The following is a 14,443-nucleotide window of genomic DNA, read 5'->3' as shown; positions in this document are numbered from 1 at the left end:
TTAAAGAATGATTCTGATACCGCTTTCTGCAAAATCTTCTTTTTTCTGTAAAATCAAGGATTTTTAAGTGTAGCACGCAATAACTCCTCAACGTTTTGTTTAAAAATGATGAATACGATTCTATACAGAGCTGATAACGACACAATTTAATTCAATTTAATTAAGATGGCGATATCTGCTCTGGAGAAAATAACTATACAATATTAAGCACCCCCCCAAAAAAAAAATAACGAAACAAAACAAGAAAAAAAATAAGTAATCGATATTGATGTCGAATTAGTTGAAAGTGTAAGATAAGAAAAAAAATCATATTGGTGGGTAATTTCTCTATTTCAAATGAATAATTAGTTTGTTATTATGACAATCGTTATTGAATAAAAAAGGAAAACAAAATAATACAAATGAATAATGTGGTATTACCTGACAGAATGAGAAAGGACACAAAATATAGAGACTTCAATTTTTTTTCTTTAGCAATGTATCATTTTTAATGGAATTATCAGATGTGTGAACTGAGTTTTTTTCCATTGACTTGACCAGGGACAGGTTTATCAATTATAACTGTATGAACGAATGAACAAGCAATGTGTCAGTGGAAATGGATGTGACAACTTAATTACATGTTAAATCCCCATGGCTCTTCTTGTGTCATATCATGGTCGGGAGAGGCGTGGATAGAACCGTGTTCACATTGGTATAGATAATATGTTTGGATGGTGGTGCAACATATGGGGTCGTAGAAGAAAGAAAAGAAAGTAAGAGACAGGGAAGTGATAAACACGGAGAGAGAAAGACAGAAAGATGGGAATAGAAAGAAAAAGAACGTGGATACCGGCTAAGCTAAGACATTCATATCTAACGCTGATATAGGTAATAGGCCAAGTAGTAAAGGAGAAAGAGAAGAAGAAGAAGAAGAGGGAGAAGAAGAAGAGGAAGACGGAGAAGAAAAAAGAAGATGAAGAAGAAGAAGGAGAAGATGAATAAGGAGAAGATGATGATGATGACGTTTACGAGGATTACAAAGAGAAGTCGACGGCGGAGAAGTGGAATAACAGAACAAGACAAGATAGAGAACAAGAAGGTGCAGTCCCATGTCTCCAATATTGTGACAATCAACGAAATATATGAAATAGAACAACTTCTATCAAGTTCAGATGAATCAGTATTTCATTTCATAGTCTTTCTAATGTGTGCGGAGATGTGCTTTATACAATCTCTTCTTTTATACCAACATTCAGCACAGTCTTGCCGAGAAGTTTGGTCTGACCTATGATATAACCGTGAATTGCATGTTGAAATTCATTTTCTTTTGTAACAAAATACCAAACGTTATTCAAGATTTATTAAGAAGGGAAGTATGAACATATCTGAATATCTTCCAGACGCAATGTTACAATCCTCAGAGATACTAAGGCGACGAACCAATAGACATCCCACCCGTGGAGATAATCCCTCGATACCATATAGCTGTCACAACGAAAACGTTTGGACGATCGACCTACTTACACGCTATAGGGGTGCGTGAAATGAGCTCACGCTAATCCCCTAAACGATCCTATATTAATCCCGATAGGGATGAATTATAAGCCGGTTCGATTTACGAAAGTAATTGATATAAATGTCTGGCACTCTTTCAATAATACTTCGGGGAAAATGCAACTTCACCTAACTGGAAATGGCAAATAAACAATGTGAGTGTTGCTTTTATTATAACAAACAAAAACAACTACAACGATTTTTTTGGGCTACAGGACGGGGGTGAGTACTGCATATCGAAGCTCACATTTTTGAAATAAATATAATACGCTGTTTGACGAATCCCAAGCAACACACGGTTGTGGATCTTGTCATTTGTAATTATAACTGATCAATTCCAAACAAAGAATACAGAAATATATGGAAGAACCCCTTCATCTCTATATAAAATTAACAAAAAAAAAACAACGGATTACTCTGGTTACGTACGTTAGTATATCTGGGTCCTGTAACACAACAGTTAACGATTAATCGCTAAATGAAATGGCCTATCAAGATCATCGTTGCATGCGCCTTTGACTCGGTAGACTGACTAGGAACCAATCAGAGTAGTTCTTTCAAATTAACGATTAATCGCTAACCTTTGAGTTGCGGGGCCCTAGAAGCGCCTTTTGAAAGTGTCAGTTGACACCAAATCTCAAAAGTTCGATTTTTTTTGCATGTCGTTATAATTTTCATTTCAGCCTCCGAATAAATGGAGTTAAATTTTAAAGTTAAGTCTGAAAAGTCCTTCATGTATAAAGAGGATATTTTATTCCATTACCAAACGCCCTGTCTTCTGAGCCCATACCAAACATTATGATGTAAGTCGACGGCACACACTGTCTTGTTCGCCCTCCAAACCAAGTAAAGTACACGCCATCTGACCGCACATTTACAAAAAGCCATGGCTTTCTGAAACATTATCTTCGTGCATAAATTAGATGTTGCAAACCTGTCAGCCTCTAATTCATATCCCTTCGCGCCGAAGGCCTCCCCAGTGCATCTCCAGTAATTTCTTTGAATCAGATCTCTCCGATTCTCGGGTGGCACTTGTCTGCCTTAATGAGGTAAGCCTCTCTAATTTGTACGTGGAATGGTAATGGCCGACCATTGCGTTCTCCCACTTCAAAGAGCAATGTAACTTAAGTCTAAGGGGATCTATGGACGTACAGCTTATTCAGGCTATCGGGTTAAGACGCATACACAGCCACATTAAGAAATCGTCTCCAGACCGATCAAAGCTATTACGTTGTACCCAATGACATACTATCGGTTGGTTGGGAGATCGTTTAGTAGGTATGACTGAGGCAGAAAGGTTGAATTATCTGGTATACTGCTATACCAACCTCTGCGCATGTGTTCAAGCGGTACAGTATGGTCTTTATTGATGGGATACATGGGGTGTTTTAAGTATGAAGTGAAATAAGAAGAATCTCATACTTGTCGAGACATTATTCTGAAAATAGAATAATTCTTTCATGTTTAATTTTATTCGATTTTCTTTATTGACTGTTATTTTAGGAAAGGTAAAACTTTGCATGATGAAAGCTAACGTAACGGTTTTATCATTTTGGTCATATCTATTACCACATTTTAGGAATTTGGCATCTTTTATTAGCACTGGTGACGAGATAATTAGTTAATGACAAAAATAATTGGGGTTATTTTACTTTCTTCTCTGGAACATTATGGGCAAGTTTTGGTAGAAGATATCAAACCTTGAGCATTTTCTGTGGGTGCCCTGAACTACACTCTAAAGAATATTGGGTACAAAATGCTCCATGAAGGTCCATGCGTCCAACCAACATTGGGCATTTCTCAGTTTGGGGCATTTTCATGTATCCAGTGTGATGAAAATTTTGCCCATTCTAAAGAAATTCCTGCATATTTTTTTTAACTTACTGGACAATATGCTTCCCGCATTGGGTAAAATACTGCCCCAAATTGGTGGACACGTAGTTACCATCGCACTGGTTAAAAGTTTACCTAATATTTTTTACAGTGTAGGAAAACAATACATTTTTATTCAAACGGGTAATTTCTTACTTTCTCATTTAGCTTACGCGAACTTTCAGAATTTATGACGCATAAACCACTTTCTGCCTCCCAAATAAGTTTACTATTTATGCCTCTGGATTGAAGTAAACGCACCTTAAGACCAAAGTCCTCAAGAAATTGACAATCCAATTCGAATTTTGATATTTTTAGAACTTATGATTTTACATACACAATTGGCGAAAAAACGTTATTTTTTTATAAACATATATTGTTCAGCTCTGATCAAGCAACCCTGAATGGTCGAACATGAATTTAGAACTAACCTTTTATAAATGTTTGAGCAACTTGCCAGGATCGATAGCCACTCTAATTATTAGCTTACTAACCAAACAAACACAGAACAAAAAACGAAACAAAACCATGGCTCAATTGTATATTAATAATGATAATAAACAAAACCCTGCAAAATATATTACAACCTTACAATTTGGACGATCTTTTTTGTTACCCCATATTATTGATTAATTTGGCGTTGGCAGTTCGCATTTATAATCACATATTATTGTCTGACATATAAAACGCTGTATCTAAGACCGTATGGGGATGATTAATTTCTTCGATGCAATAATAAATCATTTATGTTAATGCCCCCATTTCGAAATGACATATTAAAAATTTCAAATACCCCCTGGTGATGCATGCATCAGTTCCCAACTTTCTTACCTGATAATGAAATGCATTTTGATTGCACTTTTTTAAATGATGGGGTGAAAGAAATAGGCCATCATTTGGAAAGGGCAAACTATGAATAAACATTATAATAAAATGGGTGATATTTTGATAGCCATGGATTGATTAACAGTGGGATAACTTCAAACACACATCTATGGAGTGCCACTTGTCAAGTCATTCACCCCAAAAAATCATTATTATGATCAACCTGCTAAAATAATTCAAAATTTATTGTGTCGATAAATGATAAATTACACATTCCATGATAGAATTTAGCTTACAACGTATAAAATGATGATAGTAATAACAATAATACTAATTATTATTATTATTATCATTATTATTGTTGTTGTTGTATTTACTAGCTAGGCAACATAGCGCTTTTATACAATGTTTCTACAGTACGTTGTTGTATCTTGTTAGAATATATATACATTACATTAAGGGAGTATGCTGTTTTACTTCGAAATTTGATGTCATGAACGATGGTTATTATGGCGCACCAGAGGAGGTGGGGGCATAATGACCAGCCGATGTATCCCCCCCCCCGGATTTGGACATTTTCTAGTCAAAGAAAATTATTTTCTCATTTTGTATAAAAAAAATCGAAACAGAATACACTGTAGGTCAATTTTTCCCGGACATCCAACTGACTTTAGTTATCGGAAAACAACCTTATATCTTTATCTGCATTTGCCACTTTCAAGTCCAAAATGCGCGCTGTTGATTGGTTGAAAATGAAGTTGCGCATGATTTTTAAAGATGCGTTTGATTGCAACTCTTTCTGCAACGGGCCCCAGTTGCAATGAAACGCATCTTTAAAAATCATGCGTAACTTCATTTTCCACCAATCAACAGCGCGCATTTTGGACTTGCGATTGATTTTTTGACTTGCGTTCAAACGCAACTCTTTCTGCAACGGGCCCCTGGTGTATCAACTGAGTAATACCGGTAGAAAGGAATTAATTGAATGCTCGAGTGCCTGATCTGGGTATTCAGGTTAAAGCCAGTGCAATCATATACACAGCGCTTCGTGTACCGCTACATAAATGTTACATCTGATTAGTTTTTATCATAAGTCCATAGTAGAATTAATTCACAATGAACAAAAGACGTCAGAGATAATCTTATTTTTTCGTAAAAATTGTATTTGCTGAAATAAAAACAATTACCTTTTTTTCCAATCGTTGTTAACAATTGACATGAAGTATGACATTTAACAAGAAAAGAAAAACCAACAAAAATGATACTTCTACTTGGTATTGCACCAACTAAAACAAACGAGAATAATCGAACTAATTTACCGGCGGAAGCATTTTTATGAAAATGTGACAGTGTATCTCACGTCCAGAATATAGTTTTGTATTATTGCGCTACCTCGAACAGTTCATTTGCACAACGATATTGCTTTTGTTTTGCTATACGCTACTCGACTCCAGAGGGCGTGAGGATAGCATTAACTCCACTTTAAATACCCCCAAAGTATAGATATATAGATAAACTGCTGTCAGTCACATATCAAAGTATTTGTCCATTAACAGTATATGAAGATCCTAGATATTTTAATAAAACATAAAACACCAATAAAAAAAGAAGTTATTTTTAAGGAAACAACACCAACACCATAGACAACATATATGGGCGATAATTTTCATAAAAATCGTGCGAAATTTTTTCGGATGTATTGGATTTTTTCCAGTTTACATAACAGATTTTAAATCAAGAATGATAGACGATCAACATTCATTAAAATGGTATTATTGAATTATTGAACATGCAATTTTTTTTCAACGCTCCCAACCTTTTATTCTTCCCTATATCTACTGAGCGATTGCAGTGAAGTATAGCCAGTTATCATTTCACTCTCAGGGAGGTCGGCGTTCTCTGATTCAATCGAATTGACTTTTATTTCTTTCACTTGTATTTCTCTTCAATACTGTTTGTACACGTGTAATGAAAACAAAGCATCATAGGTCTAGTGAGGGCAACTCTTAAACGGGAATGGGTCCAGAAATGCGAAAATAAAATAAAAAAGAAATGATATTAAAGATATGTATGATTAATTATGATACCCTCCCCATCGACTAGTCTACCTACGACAGGGGCCGCGGAGAAGGATTTTGAAAGTGTGGGGGGGGGGGCTGACCATGCAAAAAATCATAATCAAATAGTAATCTCTACGTTTTTGTACACGATTTGGGAGAAAGTGTGTGTGTGAGGGGAGAGGGGGGTCGGCCCCTGACTAATAAGTTTGCCATAAAAAAAAAGATGTCTTAGACAGCAATGTTTTGCCGTGCATATAAGCCTTAATAGGGCTATTAGACATGTTAGAAATATCACTTTACTAAAAATATAACTAACATTTGTGTTGTTTTTTTCTTCATCCAATATGATACGGATTGGGTGTCCATTCCAGTGGGAGAAATACAGGTGAATCTTTAAAGGGATTATAATTACATTTTTTTTTCTAAATATGGTAAATGATCGTTAATCCCATATACATTTGATTTGAAAAAAAAGTTAGAAGCAGATTCAGAGCTAAGGTTTGTGCCCCCGGTCATGTCCTTCGGATAGAGACGGTTAAGGTTTGTCCAAAGATATGAATCACAAGCACGATTAACACTCGATTGCACAATAATTGTAAAAACTGAATTTAACCATAGAGCTATCTGTAATAGCTCTATGATTTAACCAAACACATTTCACAACAATTTGAGCTCTTTTGACTGGGGTTTGATAGCGGGCGACAGAGGAGCAAGTACGAGTTATAATTAGACGTACGCGAGAGACGCATGCACGTAGTCTCTCGTTTTACGGAAAAGAAGTACGATAAATTAGCTAGTATTTTTCTTGCATTAAATTTTAAGAGAAAAATGAAACATTTATTTATTTTTGAATTATTATAAATGGTTAACAAAGATTCTATCATCAAACACAATAACACCATGGCTGCAAGGAAAACACGAATTCAAAGAAAGTATGGAAACAAAATTGAATATAATACCAATTAAGGAGAGAAATGTTCATGGTTTAGCTCTCTTCGCTATACGTATCATCGTGAGTACTTATTTCTACTTTCATACGAATATGAGGCAATAGATCTTAGTATTACATTAAACAGTATATCTATGACTATATTCGATAATTAACTACAAATAGAAGCACAGGCTATTATTACAGATTCCAGCGCCGTCTGTTTGTAAAAGTCATCCATTCTTCTCCCTGATTCTTATAATAGTTGTAAATGAAGCAATATCATATAAGTTCTTGAAATAAATCTCATCTCCATAATTATTTCGTCATATCACACAAAACAGCAGTCAGCATTCGTAAATATATACAACGTCAAAAGAATTTTTAACACAAGGATGTACTGCCAGCGTACAGTACCGAATGTTTATCCACGCTGTCATGCAAAAGTTCGAATCATTCAATTCAAATAGGTCGACAGTGACGTCAAAAACAGTAAACAAACTCGCGCGGGAACATATTCAAAGAGGTTATCAACGTAAGAGGGAGCCCTCGCTCTTTCTCGCGGAGATCGACAAGTAAATATATGTTTCATTTTTTTTAATAATTGATACCAAATGGTTTACCTGAGCATTCATATTTAAATCAAGTCGACCTTGCCGGTAGTCACAAGTGATTACCATTCGAACAGTGTGGATAAATAACATCGATAACTTGCATATATCCCAACAACATATACTTTTTTTCTTATATACAATTTTGATCTGAAGCATATACTTTGCAAATACAATCGTATTATTGTTCATAATGAATGATGCATATACAGAGAACAAATTATTTCATTCCAAAACTACTTAAAATTTAAAAAGTTTTCTTTTCCTTCAAAATGCACTTATTTTTGTTACAAATACAAATATACAATTTATCTATATTGATCTATTTTGTAATAAACTGTTTCTCTCTCTCTCTCTAAAATCAAACGTCGGACAACAAACAGAATAATATTTCAATCACACATCACATTGTTAACGTACAAAGGCTAGTTATAAAACAACAACCAAAATTTTAAAATAACTGTTACATTACCCTACATCCATATAAATCCATTAATGTACATGTATAAAGCATTTTAGTCAATAGGGCCCCTTTATTGTTCTCTGGTTAATGTGGAGAGGTATTAATTTGTACTATGCGAAATACAATTTTGGGGAGAATAGGTATTAGGTTTTCAGGAATATTTTTTTAAATAGACAGTACGTGTTAGGATTTTTAATATGTAAGTCTTAATTTTATGAACAGAAAATAGCTTAAGTTTGTAAAATTGATATATCTTTACCAATCAAAGATCAGAAAGAATTTAAATTTTTTAGATATCGATTTAAATTTTTCATTTTTTTTTCATCCTAGATGTGTACAAGCAGTCAAAGCAGAGAAGCAACTGTATGACTATTATATTAACATTATTTATTTTGTAGGCCTAAATTTGGGAAGCACTATAAAAGTCGCAGTAGTTATAGTAGTAGAAGTATCAGTAGCAGCAACAATGGTAAGCGGATTAGAATGATAAGTAACACCCGTGATATCAATAATACGAGTAGTAGTAGAAGTAGTGATTTTCATTATTTCCTAATCTTATTTCCATCTCTCTTTCATTGTTTGTATGATGAAGTGCTGTCTGTTAATCTACTTTGTTCAGCTGTTACTCTAAACTTATTTTGAATTCTTTAATTGAAACTACTAACGTTGGTGTAGTGGGCCCTACTGGGGTAGTACCACGGTTCTTTTATGTTAATATCTTTAGACTGCAACTTCGTATGTTATGTAAGCAATGTTCGTGTGGTAGTATGATATCAAAACAGTATTAATAGAAGAAAGGACAGTAGGAAAAAGAAGTTAAAGATGAGTACATACAAGTAGTGATGGTAGTTGTATCAGAGTTGTATCAGTATTGTTAGTAGTCAGGTAGTAGTAGTAGTAGTAATAGTAGTAATAATAGTAGTAGTAGTAGTAGCATATAGTAGTAGTTGTTGTTGGTGTACTAGTAGTAGCAGAAGTAGTAGTAGTAGTAGTTTTTAGCACGAGTGTTATAAGCGGTAGCGGTCTTATGCTATAACAACTCACCATCATGGGAGATTTTGCGATAGTACGTATACAAGCTGGCATTGTAGCATAATTAATGCTGTTTAACTTCAACAACTATTTTTTTCATATATAAGTTGAAAAAAGTAGGAGTATAATTATTGATAAATTTTGTGAGACATAATGTCAATACATTTTGAGGCAAGTTATGTTTGTGATAATCTAAAATGGCATTGGTAGTAGATCCCATGTCAATGGTATCACCAGTACTAAACGTAGGAGTACAACTCGCTTTTTACACTTTGCTCGTGACAATAATGGCGTGATTAATGGTAATGATAGTAGTTACTACAACAATACTAACTACCAATGTTATTAGATTATAGTATATTGTTAATACCAGGAGAAGAAGTAATAGTAACATGCATACTATCGGTACACATGAACAAAGTAGTTTTTATTACATAACATCAAATAATATAGTAGAAGACATAACAGTACACAGAGTGGTAACAGTATTAATTCCGACAGTGGTCAATACGGGTAGTCTTGGTAGCGGCAATGTTGGTAGTAGCAGTCGTTTTGGTAGAATAAGTAGTAGTAGAAGAAGTATTATCATTATTATTAGTAGTAGCAGTATCAATAGTAGTAGTAGTAGTAGTAGTAGTAGTAGTAGTAATAGTAGTAGTACTTGTAGTAGTATGAGTAGCAGTAGTAGGAGCAGCAGCAGCAGTATTAGTATTACTGGTGTAGTAGTGTAAGTAGTCACAGAATAAAGTAGTAATCAGTAGTAGAAGTAGAAGTAGTAGCAGCAGCATTAGAAGTAGTAGAAGTAGTAATAACAGCAGCAGCAGTAGTAGTATTCAATTCAATTTTCAATTCTTTTATTTCATTTCCATTCAAAACATAATATAAAATAATATAAAACAATACAAATCAAGTACAATTTTACAGAAGGGCATTCTTACTTCGTAAAAAAAAAACAGTATAATATAGAGCATAAATGGAAATGAGGGGGATCCACCAAAAAGCAAAGCTTTTAAAATTGTGGATCCCCCTTGGAAATGAAGAAATTATAGTCGACTTACTATATGCGTACATGCAAGTATTACATGAAAGAAAAAGAGAAAAGAAATCATATTGATGGAAACATAATTACTGAACAATTGCAAAGCTTTTCACACAAAGAGGTCCTCGTTGTCAAGGATATGTTGCGCAAGACAGAAGAAAAGAGAGAGGGGATGACAAGACGTAGAAGACAAGACAAAACAAGAGACAGGACAGTAAAAGACAACTATTTTTTAAAAAGGAGTAAAACTAAGAATGGGAAAGGGCTGACCATGAACCAGCTTGATCTGGTGTAATAACAAAAGATATGACTGGACAATATAGATGAAAAAAGATGAAATAAAAGTGAAAAATGTAAGGATTATAATCAAGATAATTCCGTTGCGAAGAATTATAGGAATTAAGCAGGATAAGTTTGAGTTTACGTTTGAATGACTGTCTTTAACATTATTAGCGAGTGAGTTCCAGAATTTAGGACCGTTGAATAGGAATGTATTTTTGGCCAGTAAAGTACTGTAAAGTGGAATGTGAAGTTCGTCAGAGTGTCTCTTGGGGTAGTTATGATAAAATTGATTTTTAGGGAACAGGGCATCAAAAATATGGGGAAGTGCATTATTATTATAACTATACATGAAGTGCCCTAACTGTAGTAAATACAGGTCTTCGACTTTCAACAGTTTACTTTCTAGAAAAAGTGGGTCCGTATGAGAACGGAAACATGTACTATGAATAATACGAAGTGCTTTCTTTTGCAAAAGCAACAATTTATCTAATAAATATTGATGGGTATCACCCCAAATAAGAATCCCCTAGTTTAAATAAGGCAAGATTAAGGATGAGTAGAGCATGATTAATGATGTGGAGGGAATGCAAAATTTTAGCCTATTAATAATACCAATATTTCGTGAAATTATGTTGGATATATTTTCAATATGATTTTTCCAAGAAAGTTTACTGTCAACTGTTATTCCAAGAAATTTGGTGTAAGGTACCATTTCTTATGGGGTATTATCAAACATAATGTTCATCGGTAACTTGTCTATGGAATTACTAAATAACATGTATTTTGTTTTGTTAAGGTTCAAAGATAATCGATTGGCTCTTATCCACTCAGTAACATTAATAAGTTCAGAATTAATAACATCAACTAAAGTTTGTGGATTCTGATGTGAAAAAAATAAGGTCGAATCATCTGCAAACAAGATAAGGGATAATATTTTGGATGATCTACAGAAATCATTTATATAAATTGTGAAAAGAAGTGGGCCAAATAAGGTACCCTGGGGGACTCCACAGTTAACATATTTCAAATTGGAGTTGTGATCTTTAACAAACGCGTATTGTTGTCTGTTAAGTAAGTAGCTCCTGAACTAGTAGTGGTGGTAGACATAGTCGAAGTAGTAGTAGAATAAAGTAGTAATAGTAGTAGTAGTAGTAGTAGTGGTTGTAGAAGAAGTAGTAGTAGTAGTAGTAGTAGTAGTAGTAGTAGTAATATAAAATGTAGTTCAAGTAGTAGTAGTTCAAGTCTTATGTATTAGATTATAACAACCATAACACAGTATATAGCAGAATAACTTAAGTCTTACTAATAATAAGACCCTTACTTACAGTAGTAGTAAATGTATCAGTAGTACAATTAGTAAAATGTTCGGATGCAATGATTGCAGCAGTATTTAATCATAGTACAACTACTACCGTCATTGTGGTGAGTGTAATTAGTCGTTAAACACCGCAGCATAGTAATAGTAGCAGTAGTAGTATTAGTTTGTAGTAGTAGTAGTAGCAGCAGTAGTAGTAGCAATAGTAGTAGTTGAGGTATTAGTAGTAGTAGTAGTAGTAGTAGTAGTAGTAGTAGTAAAAGTAGTAGTAGAAGGAAAAGAAGTAGTAGTAGTAGTAGAAGTAGTAGAAGTGGTAGTAGTAGCAGTAGTAGTAGAAATAACAGCAGCAGAAGTAGAACCAGCATCAGTGATTATCAATAATGGTATCAGTAGTAGCAATAGTAGTAGTGGTAGTAAAAGTAGAAGTTGTAGCGAGGTGGTAATAGTGGTTGAAGAACTATTCATGGTGAATGCGGTGATTGCACTATTGTGGTGGAGATGGTAGAAAAGAATAAATATTGGTAGTAGTAATTGCTGTTCTGGTTGTATTATTCAGCATGTATTTTGAAATCATATCAATAAAATTGGTACCAGAGCTCAGAGTTCATGATATAACAATAAAAATAATTAGCAGTAGTCGTAGTGGATTTCCTTTGTAATAGAAGAAAAGTTTTAGAAGTATTAAGAGTTTATGAAATAGACAGATGAATGGGTAATGGTTTATGTGGTCGTATTGGTGGTCATAGGCGGCGGAAGCGGGGGGGGGGGGGGGCGTGTTCCATCCTAAATTTGAGGTGGGGGGGACGATCCCCCCTAATTTTTTTGTTGATACCAATTTTTTTTGCTTGTCAAAAAACCTTGGTTGTTCCCCCTTAAAATTTTTGCCTTCCGCCGCCAATGTTGGTGGTGGTAATCTGGTAGTGGTAAAGGGATGAATAAGAGGTGAACAATCTAATAAAACCATATAACTTTGACGCCTCACAGCAACTTTTCTTTTTCTCCATAATTTGAGAGCTATTCGAAGTGTAGAAATCCACTTTTAGGAAAGTGCTTCGTATAGTAATTCGAACATAAATACAAACTTCGATGTAATGAGGACGGAAAAGTCACGTTAGAAACGTCAGCATAATAAAAAAAAATGAGTAGATCACCGTTCGCGTTGAAGGTACAAAGTTTACCGCATTGTTTTGTGGCGTTTCATCTTCTGTCCTTCAGTCTTCTTAAAATTAATGCATTAAATACAGTTTCTTAGATTTCACATGTTGTGTCCATGACGGGTAGAACATGTAAAAGGTCGTACAACGTGAGAAATAATAATGAGTAGTAACTCTCAGTCATTGACTTAGCATTATTATGATTATTACTAGCAGTAGTCCTAGTTATGTTATCAGCAATAGCAGCAGTGGAAGTAGTGGTACTAGTTGTTGAAGTAGTTGTACTAAAAGTAGTAAAAAAATAGTAGTGTTAGAAGAAATGGTGCAAATGCAGTTGATGTTGCTAGAATAATTCTAGATGAAGCAGTAGCAGTGAAGTAATAGCGGTATGGTAGTCGTAGTAGTAAAACAGAATATAATAAACGTGTATTTTTCATCTATCTCTAATACGAGTAAAGCTGAGAAAATTGAGATTTTCACTCAGTATTAAATCAAAGCTTGTTGAATGTGGTGGTGGTATTAGTAGTAGTAATAGCAGTAGAAGTAGTTATAGTCTTTGTAAAAGCAGTAGTAACAAAAATAGTAAAAGTAGAAGTAGTATCACAGCAAAAACTGTGGTGTTAACCGGTGTACATAGAGGACCACACCAGTTATTTTAAACCGGTGTTAAATTGGTGGTGTTAGTTTTAAACTTATAGGTGTTATCACAACACCTATGGTTGTTACATTTACACTCTTTGGTGTTATGTTCAATCTCTAGGGTGTTATTTTAACACCTCAGGGTGTGGTCCTCTATTAACACCAATTGGTGTCAGTCTTAACACCACAGTTTACAATGATAGTAAATAGCAGTAGTAGTAGTAGTAGTAGTATGAAGTAGCGATAGTCTTTGTAGTATCAGTAGTGACAAAAGTAGTAATAATAATAGTTTTATAAGTAGTAATACATGCAATATTAGTAGCAGTAGTTGTAGAAGCAGAGATGGTCTTTGTAGTACATAAAAAACAAAAGAGATAATAGTAGAAGAAGTAGTGCATTTTGTAGCAATAGAAGAGAAGAATGCTGGCAGTACTAGTAGCAGAAGTGGTGGCAGCAGTATTAGAATAGTAGTATTAGGAGTAGCGGGAGCTTTTGTGATACAGTAGTAACAAAAGTGATAATAGTATTAGAAGAAGTAGTAGTGGTGGTAAAAAGTAGAAGTAGTAGTCGTAATTGTTTGAGTGGTGATAAAGGCGTAGTAACAGTTGCAGGCCTAGAAATATAGTACATTGAACATTCGTATAAGTATGAATAGTTTAATACTTCAAGACATGCTAGTGTGAATTA

This window comes from Lytechinus variegatus, chromosome 15 (assembly GCF_018143015.1).
Source record: "Lytechinus variegatus isolate NC3 chromosome 15, Lvar_3.0, whole genome shotgun sequence".
NCBI lineage: Eukaryota > Metazoa > Echinodermata > Echinoidea > Temnopleuroida > Toxopneustidae > Lytechinus > Lytechinus variegatus.
Note: the sequence above shows the minus strand (reverse complement) of the source record.